Source organism: Delphinapterus leucas, chromosome 12 (assembly GCF_059928025.1).
Source record: "Delphinapterus leucas isolate spDelLeu-1000000601 "Yukka" chromosome 12, BTC_Dleu_Yukka2, whole genome shotgun sequence".
NCBI classification, from domain to species: Eukaryota; Metazoa; Chordata; class Mammalia; order Artiodactyla; family Monodontidae; genus Delphinapterus; species Delphinapterus leucas.
Genome location: NC_143140.1, coordinates 27,546,535 through 27,561,101, shown reverse-complemented (window position 1 = coordinate 27,561,101; position 14,567 = coordinate 27,546,535). Strand labels below are relative to the sequence as shown.

Genomic DNA, 14,567 nt, shown 5'->3' with positions numbered 1-14,567 from the left:
CCACCTTCAGAGAGCTATCAGCACCAAGACAGGAGAGGAAGCGGCACTAAATACGCCAGGAAAGAGGGGCCATTTTGGGGGAAGACGAGGGGCTCCCTGATGTTATTCTCCCCTTGAGAGTAAGAACTTGGGTATCTGGGGTGGCGTGAGAGGCAGAAGCAGAAAGAGTGGTGAGAGGTGACGGAGAAGAGCAGGCAGAGCCTCCGGCTGTTTTCTATGAAAGAAAAACTCGAGTCACTGCCATGAGATCAAGAGATTAAGGTCAGGATGTAGCCAAGTCCAAAAGCCCGGAGAAACCATAGTCCCCGTGGTAGGCCCCATTCACACCTGTTCCTGGTCCTCTCAGCCCCTCACTGGCAGCAATGGCGTGAGGGAGACAGCCTTCCTCCCTGAGTCATCTGGTCCCCTGGCACAGCTCTGCTCTAACTGTGGATCCATAAAAGCACAGCCATAAGGAGCTCTCTCGCTTCTTTGTGTCGCGGCACCAAAGACCTTCCCAAGGTCTCCATCCGAGCATCACATCCATGAAACGGGAGGCTTTCCGAAGCCTCTCTCTACGCCTAAAAGCCCAAATCTACACCGAGTCCATTCCTCTTTGGGAAGCAGCCAGACCCTGACCCAGGGGTCCAGAACTTTCAGAAAGGCGGGTATAAACACTCCACTGTCCAACTGTCAGCATGTGTTTGCTGGTGGTGGCGCCGGCGGGCTTCTAAGGCATTCCGCTGGAGGAAAGTTGAGGAACCCTACGCGGCAGGGTTCTCACTCTCGCGAGAGCCGAGAGCCGAGTGAGCGGGCGGCCGCTATGAGAGCACGCGCCTTGTGCCCAGGCGTCCGCCGGCTCTTCCCACAGCATCCTATCCCCTCTGCTCCGTCCTGACCTCCTGCTCTTCTAGGAGAGAGCGGGAGGGGCAGCGTGGCCTTCTCCTCCCCAAGGTTCTGTGCTCTCAGGGTGCAGCCTGGCACGGGGAGGGCTGAGGAGGCCACAGCTCTGAGGGCACCTGGTAAGCGGCATGAGGCCAGGGAGAGGACAGGCCTGAGAGAAGTGTTCTGGCTTGGGAGTGCAGGGACAGCAGCCACCAGAGTACCCGCCCGCGTGGGAGTGCTGGCTGTCCCCAGACTTCGTCCTCCGGCTCGGGACCCCATTGGAGCAGCATCCGGACACGCTTGGGGGAGAGTCGTCGTTTTCACATTGCAGCGCTTCTCTGAAGAACCTGTAGGCGCCACGATTGTGCTTACATACAGCTAACATAACTCTCTTCCTCTGTGTGCTGCTGTCCGTGATCTGCTGGATTGTATGAGGAGCTTGCCCAGGCCTTTCCGCCACACCTTGCTCTCCATCTGGACTTCGTAGTGGTACAGGACTTCGTCCCTGCACACCACGTCAAACCGGAAGAGAGGAAGGGCGACATGGACCGAACTGTTTTTCCCGAGCGATGAGAGGTAATCCATCATTTCCTTGTGTTTCTCTCGGTCCTTCCAGCCCCAGTCGCGTCGCTCATACATGGTTTACATGTTGGTCAGGTTGAAGGCCCAAACAGTGACTGGCTCCAGGCCAGACACTCGCTTACATTCAATGAAGACATTTAACCCATTCCCATCATATTTCTTGAACACTGGGAAAGCCTCTAAAGGGTCTCCAAGCCTAGTCTCTTAAAGCTCTTTTGTCTTTTAATTCCCCCAAATGCAACAAGCATAAAAACGGCAGGAAGGAAAACTTAGAAATAACACCATCTGAAGATTTTACTCTGAAAATGTTAAAAGAATCTTCCCCCAGCCTGTTTGTTTGCAATGAGTCTCCACTGTAGTTGTCAGTGTTTTTAACATCCAAGAATCTTTTTTTTTTTAAATTTTAACCGTCTTTTCTTGGTTTTAACCAGTTTTTAAATTTAAGTATAATTTATCAGTTGTCAGTTTTTGCCTCCTCACTGATTGATGAGAAAAATAATTCAGTACGAGTTTTGGCATGAAGGTGGATTTCAGCCTGGAAATTTATTGGGAAGTCTATCCAAATGTCCTAAAGTTAAGCAAGAATAGTCATTAAATATGCAAAAATAAAAATATCATGTGATAGGAATCAGAGAAAAATAGATGCCATAATAATTATAGCTATAATAGCATTAAAACAATGATTTTTATCAGTGACATAAACCAACGGTTTATTTTGGATGGGCTACAACTTAGTTTTATGGTTCTCCCTTATTCAATTTTGGAATCTCTAGTACAAAAACTACAGATATCTGGGGGCTTTGATCCATGATGAAACCAAATAACTGTCCAATTTCTGTTGAGATGGATTGAAATTTGAATACTATTTTGTGGCTATAGTATGCCACCTGCTTGGTGTATTAAAAAAAAAAAAGAGAAAAACTCTTGTTCTGTTTGAAAGCTTTCATTGTTTCACTACATTTCAAGTAACTTTGCGAGTAAAAGATGCTGGACTTTGGTGCTTGTATTTCAACCATTAGGAATACATTGCAGAGATAGGACAGCTGAATATTAGTAAAACCCAGCTGGTGAAAATTATTGCACTCCCATTCTCCCATTTATGAGACAATTTCTTAAATCTCTGAATTGGTTTCCAGACTGCAATCCCATAATCCCATTGTGTTTAGGAAAAAATGAAAGATCTAGCAATGGCCAATTTAAAAAAGGGATCATTGGAGTTGAAGGCAAGGGGTGAGGAAAATGGTAGGCTATTATTTGAAATCTCATGGTGTGTCAGTTAGCTCTTAGTGAATAACAAAGCACCCCAAAACTTAGTGGTTTAAGACAACAGCCATTTATTTGATTCTTGTTTCTTTGCATCGGGAGTTGGAATGCACAGGGTGATTCTTCTGGTTTAGGCTGGCTCTTATTTACCGGCAGATAAAAGACTGCAGTTAGCTCTTGGTCAGCTCTGCTTCCGGGGGTGGGGGTAGCTCTTGGCTTGGGTGGCAAGGCTGACTGGACCACATGCCTTTAGTCATCGATAGGCTCGTTTGGGCTTCTTCATATGGTGGTGGTGGTGGTGGTGGTGGTGGTGGTGGTGCTGGTGGTGGTGGTGGTCTGAGGGGAAGCCCCAAAGCACAAGTGTTTTTCAGTCCTTGCATCATGTTTGCTAGCATCCCATTGGTTAAACATGTCTCATGGCCAAGTTCAAAGTCAAGTTTGAGGGCGCTCAAACTTCCATGACAAAGAGGGTATGAATACAAAGAGATGAAGCATGTGTGGCCATTTTTCCAACCTACTGCATATGGTTTATTGAGTAAGATAAACCATTGAATTATGTGGGGAATCCTGACTGTATAATTTTGGCACAACTCAAAATCTGTCATGTAAAAAAATGTTTTGGAGATTTGGTCAAAGACAGGATATGTTCAGCTAAAATTAATACTTTGTCCAAAAACTTTTGGGAACATCGTTTGGCTGATCAGACATCATGAAATTCAGTCCGAAGGGGTTATGAGCTCTCTCTGCTCAGAACCACTGTAGTCTGTATTAGAAAATGCTGAGAATTGCTGCTTGGGTTCTAGAATGGCTATCTTAGATAATTCAGTGCAACCCATCCTATCCTTTTGTGTGTAGAATTTTAGTAAAAGTATGTATTTTTAGCTTATATGCTTAATGTGTGTATAATTATAGCACAAATGAGTTTTAGTGAAGCAGTAGTCGTAAAGGCAAGTTAGAATACAATATTGCAGTTCTCAAGGGTTGAGAATTATTGATTCAGAGAGCTGAAAGAGGCATTTTTCCATCACTGCCTAATATTAGGGTGAGGCCAGAGTGTGACCCCTATCACTCACTTCTGGAAAGGGGCAGAAACTGCTCCTAGGTGATAGGATTCATCTAAAAAATAAAATACAATTATATTCCCCACCCCATCTATTCTAGCCCACTCTACCCAAAACTTTGCTTTAGTATTTCAGGAAGTTCAAGAGGTTTGAATTTATTTGGTTTTAAGAAAAGAAACTGATTTAGTTCTTATCATCTAAATAATTAGCACCAATGTACATAAACTAAAGTTAAACTGTTTTCCCACTTAGTATGTCAAATAAGAGCTTTCTTTTCTGCATTAAAACTTCCTTAAGTGACTCTCTTTGACTACTGCCCAGTGACTCTTTCCATCTCTTTTAAGGAATTTGTCAATTTTCAACCCTCTTTTTATGTTTCTTTCTTGCTGTCACATACCTGTTGCTCCAGAATTGGTTTGTGATGTCAAGCACGAATAGAATGCTAGATGCAGCACAGCCTCAGTAATTAGCATTACTTCGGAGGATTGATTTGAAGCAGTGAAAGGTTTGAACTCAAGCTACTCTGAAGAAAAAAAAATTTATCGAATGATGTTTCCACACTCTGTTGAGCTCTTTGGATGTTTAAAAAAACAGTGAAAGTCAGCGGTACCTGACTTGAAGGAATTGGCGCTCCATTTCAAAACCTGCTTATGAAAAAAAAAAAAGAGACTAGGAAGGAAAGCTGTACTGCATAGCTAGAGTGGGTGGAATGGATCTTGAAATTCAGAGATGAGTAACTCCATAAAAATTACTAGGAAAATTAGTCTTTCTTAAAGGAAGCGGGACTTGAGTGAAACTTATAGGAAGTGGAAATTCTCAAAATCAAAGTGAGGAATTGAGACCCTAAATCATAGCTGTTGGAGCCCTAAGGTTGGGAAGCATCTCTGTTTCCTAGATTCTGCTTTTAGAATTCATTCCAAGATCCTGAAGCACCAAGGACAGAAGGGGCAAGCCAGCCCTGCAAGCCAGGGTCAAACTAGCATGGGATGTCCAAGGGCCAGAAGAAGAGTAGCCTGACTGAAGAAGAGGTTATACTAGGGAATAATTGGAGCCAGTGCTGGGTACATAAATAGAGCTTGATTAAGGAGGGCCTTGATTATCCAAATGAGGATCTTGAGTGTGATTTGTATACATTAGAGACTCAGAAATGTTTGAAAAGAAATATATATATATATATTTAATGTTAAATATTTATTTAGTATTAGAGCACTGAACTTATAGTTATTTGACTGAAGATGGGCAAGGAGTGCCTGAAGGGGGAGCCCACAAACTGCTTTTACGACCAGATAACGGTAATTAGTAACCAGCTCATTATTTATATACCAACGGCAGCAGTTGAAATTTTTTCTCTATTGGTTCCCCAATTCTGCAATCTTGTTAACACTTGCAATTGCCTCAGTAATATTTTTTGCATATATGGTACCACTGGAAGCTTCAGATTCCCCAGTTCAAACAACGCCAACTTCAAATTAGTGGTATCTAACTCAATAAACCATTACTTATGTTGAATGGTTATCTTAGAACTCTGAAGAGCTAGACAATAGAAATTATGCATTTTGATCTCAGGCTGTCTTAACATTAATCAATGTGCTGTTATTACCAAAAAGGTAGTGTTATAGACAGAATTGTGTTTTCCTCTCCCCCAAATTCATATGTTGAAGCCCTAACCCTTAAAGTGACTGTATTTTGGAGGGCTTTTTGGGAGATAATTAAAGTTAAAAGAGGTCATAGGGGTGGGGCCATGATCCGGTAGGTTCGATGTCTTTATAAGAAGAGAAAGAGACACCTAAGAACTCTCTCTGTGTGAGCAGAGAGGAAAGCCATTGAGGACAGGGTGAGAAGGGGGCCATCTACAGGATGGGGAGCGAGATCTCACCAGAAACTGAATTTTCCAATGCCTGGTCTTGGACCTCTAGCCTCCAGAACTGTGGGAAAATAAATTTCTGTTGTTTAAGCCACCCAGTCTGTGGTTCTTTGTTATGGCACCCTGAGCAGACTAATATAGACAGTAACCCTCAAAATGAAGGACATTAGGCATGTGTGCTGGGGCTTACAGCTGCTTAATATGCCTTGTTGTCCATAACCGATTTCTAGGCATAGTAAGCATCTAGGGTTGCAGGTTTCCATTAGAATTACTTTAAAGAATGTGAGGTTACAGATCTTGACTTTGTCATCCTCGTGTACATACAGCTCTCAAGTGTCAGGGGATCATTTCTTGACAAAACCTTAGCAAGGGCTATTGTATATTTTGATCATGGGTGAGAAATTCATGAGAAAATTTCTCTGAGGAAGCCTGCACTTTTGTGCAGATGAGAGTAGTTATGTTTCCTAAAACAGAGTATTGATTCACGGGTTCTAATTTAAGTTGGTGAGTGACTGATCTCTTGACAATACAGGACTGACACATCTGTTTGTGTAGTGAGTAGATTGCCGTTTGGCTGATGGGCGTTATTTGATACTATGCCAACAAGCCCTTTCTCCTGAAAAGACCTGTGTTGCAATTTGCATTTTGTATAATAGTTGGTTTCTAGGGAGAATCAATATGATTTTGAAAGGTGATTCTCACCTACGTTTCCTAGCAGTCTTTCAGGTTTTCCATTCCCTTAAAAATCAATTTGTGCGATTCTAAGGTTAAAGCTTTTCTGCCAGAAACTATTTGTGCCACAGGAGGCATAATAATAATATTGCCTCCCTCCCTCCCTTTCAAAATGCTACCTGTTTTAATCTCTTGGTAATAGGAAAAAATCTATTAATTCAAGCAGAACCTATTAAGATGTCTTGTTTTCAGTTTTTTAAAAAATGTTGTTTTAGGGGCTTCCCTGGTGGCGCAGTGGTTAAGAATCCGCCTGCCAATGCAGGGGACACGGGTTCGAGCCCTGGTCTGGGAAGATCCCACATGCCACGGAGCAACTAAGCCCGTGCGCCACAACTACTGAGCCTTCGTGCCACAACTACTGAAGCCCGTGTGCCTAGAGCCCGTGATCTGCAACAAGAGAAGCCACTGCAATGAGAAGCCCGCGCACCACAACGAAGAGTAGCCCCCGCTCACCGCAACTAGAGAAAGCTTGCGCGCAGCAACGAAGACCCAACGCAGCCAAAAATAAATAAATAAAAAATGTTGTTTTAGTAGGATACTTACTGTAGTTTCAAGATCAGTTCTGGTCATTTGGAACTGAAGCAATTCTGCCTCACCCGGTGTGATTGCAGCCCGGAATTGGTGTTCTCTGTCATAACCAGATTATGCCTAAATGCTGGTTCTTTATCTCATGGCGCATTTTATGGATTTTTCAGACAGCCTTCCTGCTCCCTGGCCGAGAGGCTTCAACATTTCCTGAAGTTGGCTATGTGTGCCCTGGCTGACCCCTTTCAGCCTCTTTCTGCATGGCTCACCCCATCTCTCCAGCCATCCCCTGGGACAGGGTCCCTCAGAGGTCACTCAAGCCTATCTTCTGCTGTGCCCACTCTAGCCCTTAGGAAACATGTCCCCTCCATCCACTGTGGGTGCAAGCGCAGCTTTCTTCATCCCAGCCTTCTCTTCTTGCCCTGCAGTCCAAAGGCATTCCAGCCAGCTTCTCTCTGTAAGATCTTCCAGATAAGAGCAGGCCCCAGTGTCTGCACTCTCCATCCGCAGAGGACATGGGTTAAACTCTTTCCCAGGCGCCAGGCAGACTAACACACACCTGCCTCTCAGCAAACATCCCCCTGGGGCGCCCTCCTCTGAGGTCCACCCTTCATCCTCCATTCTGTTTGAGTAGTTCTCTGGAAGCTCTGTCCTTTGGCTGAGGGTGGGAGTGGGGACTCCTCTAACAGGTTGGGGTGGGAATATAACACTGACAGTTCTGTTCAAAGACCTCACCAATAACCTCAAGTAATTTCTTAGTTTCCTTTCCAATATCCTGGCGATTGGTGAGGTATAAAGGATTATAGTTTTCAGTTTTTTGGATGCTTCTTAGCCAGTCCTGAATGTGTATTTGGCACTTCTCTTTAGAATGTAGGGACATATGACACCTATTCATTTCAGCTGAGATTAGGAAAAGTCCCATTTAACATTCTATTATAAGAAGAATGATTGGGATTGAGAAGCGGAGGGAATTGACATAAGACTAATCACGATGAAATCTAAATATAAGCCATCAGCAACTTATAATCAAGGTAGAAAAGCAGGACAGAAAAATATGTTTTATAATTGTGAGCATTGCAATGCATGATACTAGGGACAGCTAAGCACAGATAATAAATACACCATATGCTACCTAGGCCCTTATTTTGAGAGCTTTTTATAGGACATGTACATGAAGTGCCAAACTATAGGGAACATATTAAAGAGTACAGCTTAGCAAAGCATTCACATCCATCAAGCAGCATTTGATTCTTAGGTTTATTGTGTCACATCTAAGATAATAAGATTGTTAATTGAGTTTACCTTTAAATATGTATGTATATAAGTGAGTGAAGGAAATGCACCAAAATTTTGTAAGTAACAGTGAAAATTTGATAGAACTGTTAACAGTTATTCTTTTTATTCTCTTAAAATAAATTTTTATTTTAGAGTAGCTTTAGATTCACAAAAGAGTTGCAAAGATAATACAGTTAGTTCCCATGTATTCTGTACCAAATTTACAGGATTATAGTGAGAATTAAGCATGAGAAGTGCCTAGAACATGGCTAGAACTCAATAATTGTTTTAACTACTATTATTATAAGTGATAGTAGTAATATTCTGGCAACATGGTATAGATGAGGAGGTAGATGAACCTGTGATTCGTGTGAGACTGACACAGTAGTTTAGAGTAACTGAGATAATGGTCAACATGAACTGTGGAGATGTTCCCAAGGTTGATAAGACTCCTTGGGTAGAGTCAGACAACATTTGGAACCTTGGCCTCTGTGGGCAGATAGGAAGGGCTCAGTCTATGGGCAGAGCATCAGAGCTGGGGATCCTCAATCACACATGGGCATGAGATCTTGCTCCCTGTGGCTTATTAAGCATCCATCCGTGTTATGGGCTAAATTGTGTCCCACCTCCAAGATTCATATATATATATATTTTTTTGAGGTATGTGGGCCTCTCACTGTTGTGGCCTCTCCCGTCGTGGAGCACAGGCTCCGGACACGCAGGCTCAGTGGCCATGGCTCATGGGCCCAGCCGCTCCGCGGCATGTGGGATCTTCCCGGACTGGGGCACGAACCCGTGTCCCCTGCATTGGCAGGCGGGCTCTCAACCACTGCACCACAAGGGAAGCCCCAAGATTCATATTTTTTAAAAAAATTTTTATTGGAATATAGTTAATTTACAATGTTGTGTTAGTTTCAGGTGTACAGCAAGGTGAATCAGTTATACATATACATATATCCACTCTTTTTTAGACTCTCTTCCCATGTAGGCATTACAGAGTATTGAGTAGAGTTCTCTGTGCTATACAGTACATTCTTAATATTCATATGTTGAAGCCCTAACTCCCAGTACCCCAGAATGTGACTGTATTTGGTGATAGGGCCTTTGAAGAGAAGATTTAACTTAAAATGAGGCAATTGGGATGGGCCCTAGTTCAATTTCACTTTGTCCTAACAAGAAGAGGAAATTTGAACACACACAGGGACACCAGGGGAAAGACCATGTGAGGACACAGCAATAAGGTGTCCATCTGCAAGCCAAGGTGGGGGGCCGCAGGAGAAAGCAAGTCTGCTGACACCTTGATCTTGGACGTCCAGCCTCCAGAATTGTGAGAAGATAAATTTCTGTAGTTTAAGCCACCCAGTCTTTGGCACTTTGTTACGGCAGCCCTGGAAACAAATACCGACATTGAGCTGGGATAGGGGGACAGTAGAATAAGGTTGACAGGTAAGAACCAGAGAAGAGGCTGGGCTAGGAGTTGAGGTGCACAGGGGCAAGAAGAGCTGGGAACATAGGCAGCAAAGATGACCCAGGGAGCAACACAGCCCCGCTTAGGATATGCAACAGGACTGGGGAGGGGTCAAAAATAGTTATTTAGGAGGTAGAAGTAGAGCCCTCTATGTGGGAAATGTATAGATAGATTCACCTCTGAGGGACTGGAGAAGGAAGGCAGAGACCCCATAGATGATGAGGTGGTGAAGGTAGGAGTGGATCATCAGTGATTTAACTGCTTATGGCATAATTTGGTTTATTATTAGGGGTTGTGATTTTTCTTTGGGTCAAAGTATGATTTTATGCTGTGTGGAGTGTGCATGTTTGTGTGTAAAACTATATATTTAAGGAATATATTTTAGTTAAGTTTACTGCAGTCTTAAGACTATCTGAGTAGATAGGGCATTCACTCATGTTTTTCCGTTGCCTGCACTTCTTTTTTTTTTTTTTTTTGACATCTTTATTGGAGTATAATTGCTTTACAATGGTGTGTTAGTTTCTGCTTTATAACAAAGTGAATCAGCTATACATATATCTCCATATCTCTTCTCTCTTGCGTCTCCCTCCCTCCCACCCTCCCTATCCCAACCCTCTAGGTGGTCACAAAGCACCGAGCTGATCTCCCTGTGCTATGCGGCTACTTCCCACTAGCTATCTGTTTTACACTTGGTGGTGTATATATGTCCATGCCACTCTCTCACTTTGTCCCATCTTACCCTTCCCCTCCCTGTGTCCTCAAGTCCATTCTCTAGTAGGTCTGTGTCTTTATTCCCGTCTTGCCCCTAGGTTCTTCATGAGCTTTTTTTTTTTTAGATTCCATATATATGTGTTAGCATAAGGTATTTGTTTTTCTCTTTCTGACTTACTTCACTCTGTATGACAGACTCTAGGTCCATCCACCTCACTACAAATAATTCAATTTCGTTTCTTTTTATGGCTGAGTAATGTTCCATTGTATATATGTGCCACATCTTCTTTATCTGTTCACCTGTTGATGGACACTTAGGTTGCTTCCATGTCCTGGCTATTGTAAATAGAGCTGCAATGAACATTGTGCTACATGACTCTTTTTGAATTATGGTTTTCTCAGGGTATATGCCCAGTAGTGGGATTGCTGGGTCGTATGGTAGTTCTATTTTTAGTTTTTTAAGGAACCTCCATACTGTTCTCCATGGTGGCTATATCAATTTACATTCCCACCAACAGTGCAAGAGGGTTCCCTTTTCTCCACACTCTCTCCAGCATTTATTGTTTGTAGATTTTTTGATGATGGCCATTCTGACCGGTGTGAGATGATATCTCATTGTAGTATTGATTTGCATTTCTCTGATGATTAATGACGTTGAGCATTCTTTCATGTGTTTGTTGGCAATCTGTATATCTTCTTTGGAGAAATGTCTGTTTAGGTCTACTGCCCATTTTTGGATTGGGTTGTTTGTTTTTTTGATATTGAGCTGCATGAGCTGCTTGTATGTTTTGGAGATTAATCCTTTGTCAGTTGCTTCATTTGCAAATATTTTCTCCCATTCTGAGGGCTGTCTTTTCGTCTTGTTTATGGTTTCCTTTGCTGTGCAAAAGCTTTTAAGTTTCAATAGGTCCCATTTGTTTATTTTTGTTTTTATTTCCATTTCTCTAGGAGGTGGGTCAAAAAGGATCTTGCTGTGATTTATGTCATAGAGTGTTCTGCCTATGTTTTCCTCTAAGAGTTTGATAGTGTCTGGCCTTACATTTAGGTCTTTAATCCATTTTGAGTTTATTTTTGTGTATGGTGTTAGGGAGTGTTCTAATTTCATTCTTTTACATGTAGCTGTACAGTTTTCCCAGCACTACTTATTGAAGAGGCTGTCTTTTCTCCATTGTATATTCTTGCCTCCTTTATCAAAGATAAGGTGACCATATGTGCGTGGGTTTATCTCTGGGCTTTCTATCCTATTCCATTGATCTCTTTTTCTGTTTTCGTGCCAGTACGACAGTGTCTTGATTACTGTAGCTTTGTAGTATAGTCTGAAGTAAGGGAACCTGATTCCTCCAGCTCCATTTTTCTTTCTCAAGATTGTTTTGGCTATTCGGGGTCTTTTGTGTTTCCATACAAATTGTGAAATTTTTTGTTCTAGTTCTGTGAAAAATGCCAGTGGTAGTTTCATAGGGATTGCATTGAATATGTAGCTTGCTTTAGGTAGTAGAGTCTTTTTCACAATGTTGATTCTTCCAATCCAAGAACATGGTATATCTCTCCATCTATTTGTATCATCTTTAATTTCTTTCATCAGTGTCTTATAATTTTCTAAATACAGGTCTTTTGTCTCCTAAACTTGATACCAGAAAACTACTAGAGCTAATCAATGAATTTGGTAAAGTAGCAGGATACAAAATTAATGCACAGAAATCTCTTGCTTTCCTATACACTAATGATGAAAAATCTGAAAGTAAAATTAAGAAAACACTCCCATTGGGCTTCCCTGGTGGCGCAGTGGTTGAGAGTCCTCCTGCCGATGCAGGGGACACGGGTTCGTGCCCCGGTCCGGGAAGATCCCACATGCCGCGGAGCGGCTGGGCCCGTGAGCCATGGCTGCTGAGCCTGCGCATCCGGAGCCTGTGCTCCGCAACGGAAGAGGCCACAATAGTGAGAGGCCCACGTACCACAAAAAAAAAAAAAAAAAGAAAACACTCCCATTTACCATTGCAACAAAAAGAATAAAATACCTAGGAATAAACCTACCTAAGGAGACAAAAGACCTGCCTGCACTTCTAAACATGGCATCTCTGAACAGTTAACAACTGGATTTTAACAATTCTGTTGTTCTGTGTCAAATTCAGTAATAAATCATTCAATAGAACATCCTTATAGAAAATGGCAGAATAGAAAAATTTTACACTGAGAAGAAAATTGACAGCCCAGTTATATTTTGAGGCTTAAATATTAGGTGAAACTAGTTGATGTCATAATTGTTTAACATTCCAAAAATTTACTCCAGTAATGATTTGTTTTGGGTTTATTTCATTACCATTTTTTGGATATATTCTTATAATTTGTATATTCCGTTGTTCCTTTATTTACTTGTTTATCCCCAAAGTTAACTTTTCTGATGTTCTGGCATATGATGAAGTCAATTAGTAGAGCACACGGAAATAATTCGTATTGAACATTGGATAATAACATTATGCCAGTAGAGGGCATCAAGTAATGGTCACAAGTACAGCTTTTGAAGAGAGAGAAATATTGGTGTTCTAATTGCAGGACAATTTCAGCCAAAGCATCTGTACGGAAATAATTCCATGTGTAAATGTGTTTAAAGCACCATGGTTACATTATCCAGTGATCATTTTGTGTCTTGGTCACTATAGACATGCCTTAGGTATACATTTTGAAAATAAGAGTAGCTCTTATGTTGAAATGGAAATTGTTGAATTTTGACATTCTTAGGCAAAATATAAAGGGTTAAATATTTTTAAAAATGGTATGATTTCTAACTTTCGAAATATGTATATACAGCCTCCTAGCATCTCTGTCTCCTCATCTCAAATGTGGAAGATTGAGGAAATGCTCTCCGAGGTCTTTTCTAGTTACACAGTACCATAATGTGACAGTGAGTCTCTTCATCTGGGAATACCACCGCGAAGAGAATTTAGAGGCGTCCTGTCTATCAGCCACTGGAGGGCTCCCTCGATCAAACCGGAACTTGGATTGAATGTGCCATGCAGTTTCTGGACCTTGCATGACTGATTTCGTAGCGTTATTTATCGAAATAGAACCCTTATTTGCATTGCACTGTCTTACACAGGTTTAGAGATTTTTCTAATTTCAATTCCTACCCGCTCCAATCTCTTTCTTTCTCTGGCTTTGTAGTTTACCAAGACACCTTTTTGAGTTTTATGTCATTTAAGTCTAACAACAACCTGGGGAGTAAATATATATATGTGTATATATATATATATTTTAATGGATGAAGAAACTGAGGCTCTGAGAGACTAAGCAACTTTTCCCGATGTCATGCAATAATTTTGGAGTGGGAATTTAAATCTAGGTTGTTACTCCACATTCTCTTTTCGGTCCACCAGAGTAAGTTTTGACTCAGTTCCCGGTATGTTACTTGAGAGGAGTAATTTATTAAGCTGTAACTATTCATGGATATATTTTCAAGAATCGTAAGCCTTTAGAGGTGGGAGGAATTAGCTGTTCTAATTCCCCATTAACTAAAACACTTAGGGCTTTTTCCATCTCTCCAGCTTTTATTTCATCTCATCTCCTGTGTTGGTCTCATTGGCTCAGGCTCCTTCAAATAGCAGAGCGTATGGTCACCGGGTTCCTCTTTTTACAGTCCCCAGGGACCGTGCATGAGTCCCAGGGAAGGACTTTGGCCAGGCCTTGGTCACGTGCCTGCTTCTCTCTGGGGGTGGTATTACAGTGCTTGCTGTAGTTGAAAGCCTCCCTGGAGCCACAGGAAGTGGGTTCCAGGGGAAATTCTCCATGCTATTGAGGGAACTGTTTCCAGAAGAAAAGAGAAGGAAAATGGTTTCTGAGCACGGGCTGCTGGCCCAGGGTGGGTGCCTCAGGGAAGATCTGTGAGCAGCCCCGGAACAACAGGAGGACCTGGATGTCTGATGGTTACCAAAGGAGTGAGGAACACAGAAAACAAACTTCACTTATCTAACTCCTTTCCTGGGGCCAGCCAATGAATGTAACCAAGAGCAAGCATACGAAAGACCCAAAGAGTCTAGGAGTGTTAAGGGTAGAACTGCAGAAATATCCCATCAGATACTTTTTGGCTACCAATGTAACACAACCAAGCAAAACTAAGATTCTTGGCTTTTCTTGACAGTGTAGGGCCAGTCCTCTCAGTGAGGAGGGATGATGTGCCTCCGCATCTGGGGCTTACTCCCTGTATTGAGGCTTTTACAGGACACACAGG

General features: G+C 42.2%; 1 pseudogene; it reads right to left on the bottom strand.

Annotated features, from left to right (window-relative positions):
• Positions 1-889: 889 nt before the first annotated feature.
• On the bottom strand, positions 890-13,375 carry LOC111163392 (N-alpha-acetyltransferase 40-like; annotated as a pseudogene).
• Between the last annotated feature and the right edge of the window lie 1,192 nt (positions 13,376-14,567).